Genomic DNA, 8,731 nt, shown 5'->3' on the forward strand with positions numbered 1-8,731 from the left:
CTTTGTGGGAGTTGTGTGTGGAAGATCGCTGCAGGGAACATGCAAACGGCACTCCATGGATTTTGGGATGTCATGGTTTGTTTCTTTATCTTAATGACATTTCGGAGATTTGGCCACTTATCATCTTAGTAGTTACATATCAGTGTTGTGTTTGTTGTTTAAAGTTGAGGGGAACTGCATTTTTCTTTTTCAAAATGTAAAGTACCAATTTAAGTAGTTTTATGCAGCTCGCTAGATTTAGACCAAAACTCCTTATTGCTGCTATAAGTTAACAAAATTTAATTTTGCTGCTTAAATTGTATTTTGGCTTTTTTCTGTCAACAAAAATATTTCAACAATATAAACAGGTGAATAGAGTATAGTATAATATAATATAGTCATGGTCTGTTAAGTGCAACCCTGCCATTACGTACTATATTTCATTTTGTCAGCGCATTAAAGCCCATTGCAGCTGTATAGAGCCTGTTTTCATTACGTTGCTTGATTGTGACTTGTCTTCATATTGATGTGATTGTCTTGTGTTTTAATATACCCTCACTGGTGATGCATTGTTACTTAATGAAAAGACATACGAGGGCTCCAAGAAAAGCAACAACATTCCAGGGGCCCCTCTGGACCACTTCCACATCCATATCTCAAGAGACTCTTTATTTTCTGCCCCCCTCCCTCCTCCAAAAAGTTATGAGACAAGTGTGTATCCCAGGCCGGCGTGTGACGCACTGCCCCTGCCGCTCACTGCACACAATGGGGCCTCTTTCTGGACTTTAGGGGAGCCTCCGGTACCGTAACCCAGCTGTTCTGTTACCGTTTTATCAGCTCCTAATTTTTGTGCTGAAAGCCGTGCACCTCTGCGCGGATGCACGGCGTGCTCATGCAGAACAGAGCGAAAGGCCAGGCAGAGGAATGCCCTCCTGCTGGGAGCCTGGGGAATAAAAGCCCTGCGACCGCCGGCTCGGCCTCTCCTCTCCTCCCGCACACTGCACGGCATTGTGTGCTGCCGCCGCCGCCGCGCTTTAGCGCAAAGCCCTAGTGGCTGGCCACTCCAGGTGCATGGGAACGGGGGGATGAGGTGATGGGCCTCCAGCCCAAGCACCCCCATGCTAGCTGAAGGGAAAGATTTGGCTACACGTGTGCCGGTGGGCAGACAGATGCACCTTCATCCTCCAGCAGTGGTTATAAGACGTTTATGATAAGCAATAGCAGAAGGATCCAGAAGAAAATAAGCAGAACTTAATAATTAACTATACGTAAAAAGGTACAAGTCGTCCTACCATGCTTGTGTCTTTTCCCATCACTTCGATCTTTCACCTAATAAAGAAAGTCAAAGGCAGAATTTTTCACTGAGGATCCAAATGAGTCCGGATATATGGTCGATTGTCCAGCCACAAGGAAAAATAATCCCAAAGTGAGAGTGGGCTAAGTGACATTTTGGGCCCACAAAGAGGAGGCCTGTTTGATTTTTGGGAAAACAGTAGATGCTGTTAAAGATGAGTAATGGTGGTGTTGTGGTGCCAACAGTATGGAGGACAGCTTGGGAAGATCAAATATATGCTCGCTTTCAATATTCCACATCAGCCACATGCTGTTTTGATAGTTTTCCATGAAGATGCCATGGAGATAACTCTATTAAGTTTCAACTGCCACAGAATCATCATGTAAACTTGTGGATCATTCTGTCATTCTGTTTCTTGTTGCGTAGTTCATTGCTTCAAACTATGGTATTTTCGTCCTAGCATCTGAAATGCTTTAAATGTTATGTCTATGACTGAGAATGATCTTTAATTATATTTGAAATGGTATTGTGCTAATTGTTTCTGATATTCCTTCAAATTGAAAATACACTTGAACAAATACATCTGTTGTTTTGCATGTGTGTGTTTCTTCAAAGTGCAATTCTGAGAGGGTTCTGAAAGAAATACTTATTTGTATTTTTTGTATTAGCAGTTCTTTTAGTGCCTTTACATTGCTGAAACCAAATTACACTGCAGACTTGATTCAAAAACATGTTTCCACTCCTGCATTGCTATATTGCATGTATGGAACAATCTAGACAAGTAATAGCCTTTCTTTTAGCATATGGTAGCACAAATACCCTAACCAAACTCTGGTCTTGTGGTCTAATATAAAAACCAGTCAGTCTACCTTGTTGCACAAAACAATGTTTGCTTGTTGGAGGAAGTACACAGAAATACAACAAGGCCAGTGAGTGTAATGGTATATGTTGGTACTTGCCCAGAACGCCCTTTCACTAAAACAAGCCTGTTCATCAAGGATACTGTACACTGCTGTACAACAATGCCTCATGCATATGTTTTAAATCAAGGGCTTCCATGTACACACCCTCTCATCCTTCTTGCTTACCTTCTTTACATCCAAAGCACTCTCCTCTAAAACCTGATCACATGATTTCCTTTTGACAAGAAACCCGGAGCATTGTTTGGTTTTTACTTGGATTTCCCAGCACTTTTTTCCCCCCTTCACTTTCAAGGCTGATGTCTGTTTGTGGTCTTTGCATTCCTGCACCAAGCCTTGCCCAGTCTGATTTTATTTATTTAGTCTTTCCTTAAAAAAAAAAGGCACACAGATAGGGTTTTGGGGTTGACTTTCCCATAGAAGCTGACAAACTATCAAGTGACATTATAATTTGATCAGTGTTAATAAAAGCTCGACATGGCTCTCGAGGCTGACAGGGCCAGTTGAAAACCAGGCTCTCCTGGGATAGGAGCACAGGCCAGCCTGTGTGTGCCAAAGAGCACTGGGCCTGGCTTGGGTGAGAGCAGCCCTGGATGGGTTTCAGCAGAGGCCTGAGACCTGTGCTGCCAGACAGACCACACTAGGAGCAATTATCCAGGACACTCACTCATGCAAGCAAAATAGTTCTAGCTGAACAGTGGAGGAGAACCGACATGCCATACTAGATGGTCCACTCGCCGGCTGAGATAGGTGGTTTAGGTTTCTGGAGAGAAAGAGAGTATTGATTTGGGAAGCATCAAAAACTGCTCTAAATTAATGTTTTTGGTACCTTCCAAGGGTCCAGCATTGCAGCACTAAAAAACAGGGATTTCTTTTACTGTTACTGTTTCCATGGTAATGCAGGGATAGTATTGTATTTCCAGGCTAGTAAAGAAAAAAAAACTTCATCCAAGGGCATGTATCTCTGTAAATGCTGAAACATTAAAGGATTGAAATGGCCTGTTTGGACACTAACCAGGGGGATGTTAAATGTAGAGCAGCATGTCTAAGATAAGCATGGCACTGACCCTGCCAAACAAACCTATAGAAAAAAAAGCACAGTCCTGTAGAGCATAGGATTTCCACACAGACTCTTTTATAACATCGCCTGTCAGCAAATGAATGGCTAGCAAATCAGTCCATAGGTTATGCAATAAAAAAATTCTCGTTGTCTTTTACTGATTTAAATGGCATATATTTATATGTTCAACAGATTTGTCAACAACATGCACAATTTATATGATAAACAGAATACAGGGTTGCCCTTGACTACTCATAAATAAGAAAGGTGTTTGAAATAATAACTGTAAATATACAGATTGTATTGGATAATGTGCTGTTTGAAAAGGTTTGGCTATTTTGACAACTGGTCATCCTTTACAATTCACTTCAACTAGATATTTTCAAAACTTTACTCAGGATACAAATACATATCTATGTTTTCCCACATGTTCTCTCCTCAAATTATGTATGACATATCATATTTTCATAGTGGGCTGAGTCTGAGAAGCTGTTAAAATGAATTAAAATGCCCTGACTGAAACTACAGTCACACTGCGGGATATGAGAAAGAAATATGGCTGTAGAATAGATCCACAGCACAACTACCGCAGGCCGATTGCACACATGTCTCAGGGCCTTTGCCTTCTCTTATTAGAGCAAAATCTGTGCAGAAGAGCTCATGTTTCATCTGACAACAAGACGATCCCTCAATGTTTATTTTCCTGTGTTTTTAATGACAAGATTTGTCTGTCACCCACCTATTCATTATCCTCCGGGGAATAATAACTTAGACAGATTACAACCACATCCTTGTCATGCAGGAGTAATAACATAGACAGTGCTGTGCATGGTAAGCACTTTGCTAAACAAAAGATAACATTGATGCCGCTACTAAAAGCACTCACACTCTCCCTGTGCCCCAACTTACAATCTAGCCGGGCCAAAAGGGAGATGTAAACACTGTTCAGTCATTCAATCCTCCACATTAGACGGCTGCTTTTGACAAGGAGCCCCTGCATCCCCGGACAATGCGGCTACATAACACAACCTCTCACTGGGACACTACTGAGTCTCCACAGTGACACACTATCTCACAGACTGCGTTTCAGCCCAACAGTTGGTCACTGTAGCGAAAAGCAGAGGAAATTATCATTTCTGAGGCTATCGCTGCCCATCATATGAATATAGGGTATTACAAGTACTTTAAGTTATTTAAAGTTTGTTTGTGTAATTCCAAAAGTCACTGGGTGAAGCTCTAGTTCAGTTTTCAGTGATCAGCCGCAGTCATGACCATCATGGGTTTTTAAAATAAATGTTCTCTCTTTTACGTTTTATTTTTTTATGTTTATGTTTTACTCGTCATTTAAAATCGTTTTTTTAAGTCTATCCATTTGTTTCTGTGACATGTTTGTTTTCATAAAATCTTCACCGCCAACTAGACTGGAAATGGACAGTCTACAACCAGAGTCATGTACGTGGTGAGGTCTGCACCCTGCGCTGTCTGGAGTGCCTGCCTGACCGATGGATTCCACAAATGACCAGCCCTTAAGGACAATCTTTCCAGTTGACAGTTTCTCTGACAACTTCCTTCACTTCCACCAGGGTCTGAAAGGTCATGTGGTTCTCAAAGACCTAGTATATGAAATACAGAATGACTAATTAGTCTTTGATATACAGTTCAATACAGTTTGTTTGTTTTGGAAGTGAATGTCAAATACTATACACCACAGCCACAAAATGAAATGGCTGTACACAGATGTTTGGTCTCTCAGTGTCATGATAATGAGTTTTAATTGTAAGGCAAATATGGAATAGTGCTCTTGAGAGATGTGATAACAATCATGGACAGACAGACCTTTAGGGACTCCCCGTTTCATGACAAGACCCAGACTCCAGGGTGAGTTGGGTTCCCAGATAAAGCACTCATGTGCAAAAGTTAGATATCAAACAAATACACCACATACAAATACACTTTTACAATAATGACTTGTCCTGTTAAATTAAGGACAGACAACTTCTGTATGGATGTGCTTTGGCAGTTTGATTACCATGTTTCAGCCACATTAACTTGTAGGTATTTATAATTGAATTGTCTTACAAATGTAATTAATGTATACTTCTCTGCATGAGTTTTTTTTTTTTAATTACAATGAAAGAGCAATCTGAAATCAGTTTATCAAAATGAGATCATGTGGCATAATGTAGATCTTTTTTTGTTTGAGCTTTTAAAATAAATGTAATGTGATTTATGTGTATAACTCTTTTTTCTGCTTGTACATTTCAGAATACCTTTGAAACATGATGCACAGTATGGTAAATCATTAAGTATGTGTCTTCATGTCAATGGTACAATGTTAAATAAAAATCATGTGTCCAAGTCAAAGCATTCTTCAAAGTGATTTAGAGATCACTTACATTGTTACGAGATTACATTGCTGTAACCTCAAGGCAAAACTTCTTTCAAAGAGCTGATTGAAAGCAACTGTGATGTTGTTTAGATAGAAGAGATAGAACAACTATGTTGATTCTTACTATCATTTTAATAATCACCGTAAATCTTTGTAGAGTAACTATTCTTGTTCTTTGAAGGCGCACTCTCAGTCAAGATTAAGAGATTTTGATGGCTTCATGTGTAATCCCACAATGGTAAATATTATTTTAAGTCAGAGATGAATCAAATAGTTTTCATCTTGAAGGCATAAATGTGCTCTGATCAGAATATTAGTAACAATTCATTTTAAGTAAAATCATGTATGGTGGATAACTTGTTTTCCTTTCAAATAACACACTTTGCTTGTACAAATGTTCTTCTTTAGAAATAAATAATAAAATCTGAACGGTAAGGGAAAGTTTTGCAATACTGTTCGCAACTGGGCAATTTCATCAACTATGAAACCTAATCTTGAGCTGGCAAGAACGGGCGATGACAGATTCTATATCTAAGGTCCCATTGTTTGTCCGTTTTCTCTCAATAAAGCTTGCAAATTGCTCTGATCTGAAACACAAAGTGTGCTCTCACTCTTGAAACAGTCTGAATAAGCGGCTCGATGGCATCTGAATTGGTGAGAAATGGTGGGGATAAGAATCGCTTCCTACATCAAAGGCCCAGTCCTGACAGGGCACGATAGGATGAGGGGGAGCCCTGACAGAGAGGCAGATGGTACACACTGATAAAGAGGAAGTGAGCACCTCCAAGAGCCCTCTGCTGTCAGCTCTCTGTCTGTGTTGTTGTTTATCCCAAAGTAGCCAGCTAGACTATCAACATGCTGTCTTGTTAAGAAATGCTTAGCCCTTCAAATAATGACCCTCGTTAGCTGTCTTGTAGGGTTATCTCTAATTGAACAGCTCCTAACAGAGAGAAGTATTGCAGTAATTACTAATTTACTACTGTTGCTTTAGGCATTTTCTGACTAATTGTTTTGAAAATAATAACTTTCAAATGTGAAGCATTATCATCATCGAAACTTCAAACAAAGCAGAAACAAAAGATTTACTTGGTGGAAATCATTGGCCTTCCAGCTTACATGAAAACCCCAATGAAGAGCCACAGTTGTCTACAGCCAGTTCACCATGATGGTTACGCGCAGTGCGGACCATGAGCGGAACTACTGCGACACCTTTTGTTTTTGTCCCTCCTCTAATTAATGAGGTTGCAGAAGAGCGCGACTTGATGGAACGGCTTTCTTCCTTGGTCCCTTGTTTTGGTGCTGTAGCAGAATATTAGCATCTGCCCGAGTTTTGTTCTTTCTCATCCTGTATATTTTGCAACAAGCGGGAGACCTCCTCATTCTCATAGGGGGCTGAAAAGGGTCTTTGTTTCCAACTCTGAACACCTGGAGGGAGTTATCTCAGACAAACTCCCTCGCCCTCGCCCTCGCCCTCCCCTTCCAAACCAGAGATGGACCACTGTCTGCCCAATCAGCAGAGCCAGTCCCACAGACAGAGACAGTCACAGCAATGGGAAACTGCCTCTCCCATTAGTGATCACATTGTCCTTAAGAGCCTGCAAGTGATCTCCCATTGAGATGATTCCTGCAGAGGCAGCCTGACACGCAGCGGCAGCTGGTTGGGTACCATGGTGGCCGTCCTGTTTACACTGTGTGTGACTGTAAAAACAGACAAAAGCATGTTTTTCACTCTCTCTGTTGACTTGACAAGACCTTGATGTTATTTCAAAAAAAGTATCCATTATGTTACTATAGTCACGCCATCAGTTGTTCACTCACTATTTGTCTTAAAACATCTGAAGATGTTTGGAGGATATAGAGTTGTGTTCTTTATTGTCTTCTGCCTATTTGCTATTTTGGCAAAAGCGAATAACAATGATAATACTGTAGTGTTCAAATGCAACTGCAGACCTCACAATTAGCTTGGTAATGACCAAAGAAAGCCTTCAGCCATGATGTGCTGGGGGGAAGACTTGACCTTCATTAAAAGGTGTGAAACTCCAATTAACCAGAGCATCCAAGCTTGGAGGATAAGGGCACCTGCTTCCCCTTTCCCACGATGTGGAGGTTATAAGGGAGCACTTCAAACACAACTCTCTTTACTTTTATAGTTTTTAGATTAAGGTTAAAAATTGTGACGATAATAATAATTGAATGTAATGTATTTTATTCCTTCTTTAATTTAATTCTTATTTTGTATCTATATCTTTTCTTATCTATATTGTTTTTTTGAGTTGATATTTTGAGAAGGTTATTTTGTGTAAATTATGCACCCACTGAGTAGATACACTCCAATTTCCATAGCATGGAAATGTCTTTCCTTTCCTTTTCCTTGTCTGTCCTGTTCCGGAAACTGATTTCCCCATTAGTTTTTCCAGCTTCACCTTTCACTTTTCCCTTTTCCCTCTCCATTCCTTCCTGTCATTCCTTTCGCTCAATCACTCTGGGTCTCAGCCTCATTAGGAAGTGTTAGAAAGTTGCTGAAGTGAGAAATGGGCCCTCGAAAGCTCGTTGTCCTAATTAAACTTTGACAAGAAGAGTGACAAGAAGCAATGGAGAGGAAACAATGGCAACAGTGTTTGAGTATGAGCCCAAAGCTGGGAAAGGCTTTGTCCTCCAGAACAAAAGCATTTGTTTGCATGTGTTCAACTCCATTCAACTTCACCAGGCCCAGGTGCAAAAACCAACTTCACGATGAACATCACAACTCATCACACCTTTGCACGGCTGATGACTGGCCAGCAGTCACCCCCAATCCCCCCTCTGGAACTAGATCAAAGCTACTGTGTTACAATGTAAATATTGTGCTGGAGAATTAATTCACACTCATTACTTCCATTGCCTGACTGCAGGACACTGCCAATAATTTGGGGGTACAGTAATCTTTTTGGGCTGAGAGAAGTCCGAATAGCTATTTTGGTGCACCCAGCATAATTATAGCAGTATCAACTTATATTTCCATGTCTTTTTGTCTTTACTTTAGATATTAATCATCCAAACTTCCTTATACTCATAGATGACTAAATGTATGTCTAAACTATATTTTGCAG

The sequence above is a fragment of the Sprattus sprattus genome, assembly GCF_963457725.1.
Source record: "Sprattus sprattus genome assembly, chromosome: 8".
Lineage (NCBI taxonomy): Eukaryota > Metazoa > Chordata > Actinopteri > Clupeiformes > Clupeidae > Sprattus > Sprattus sprattus.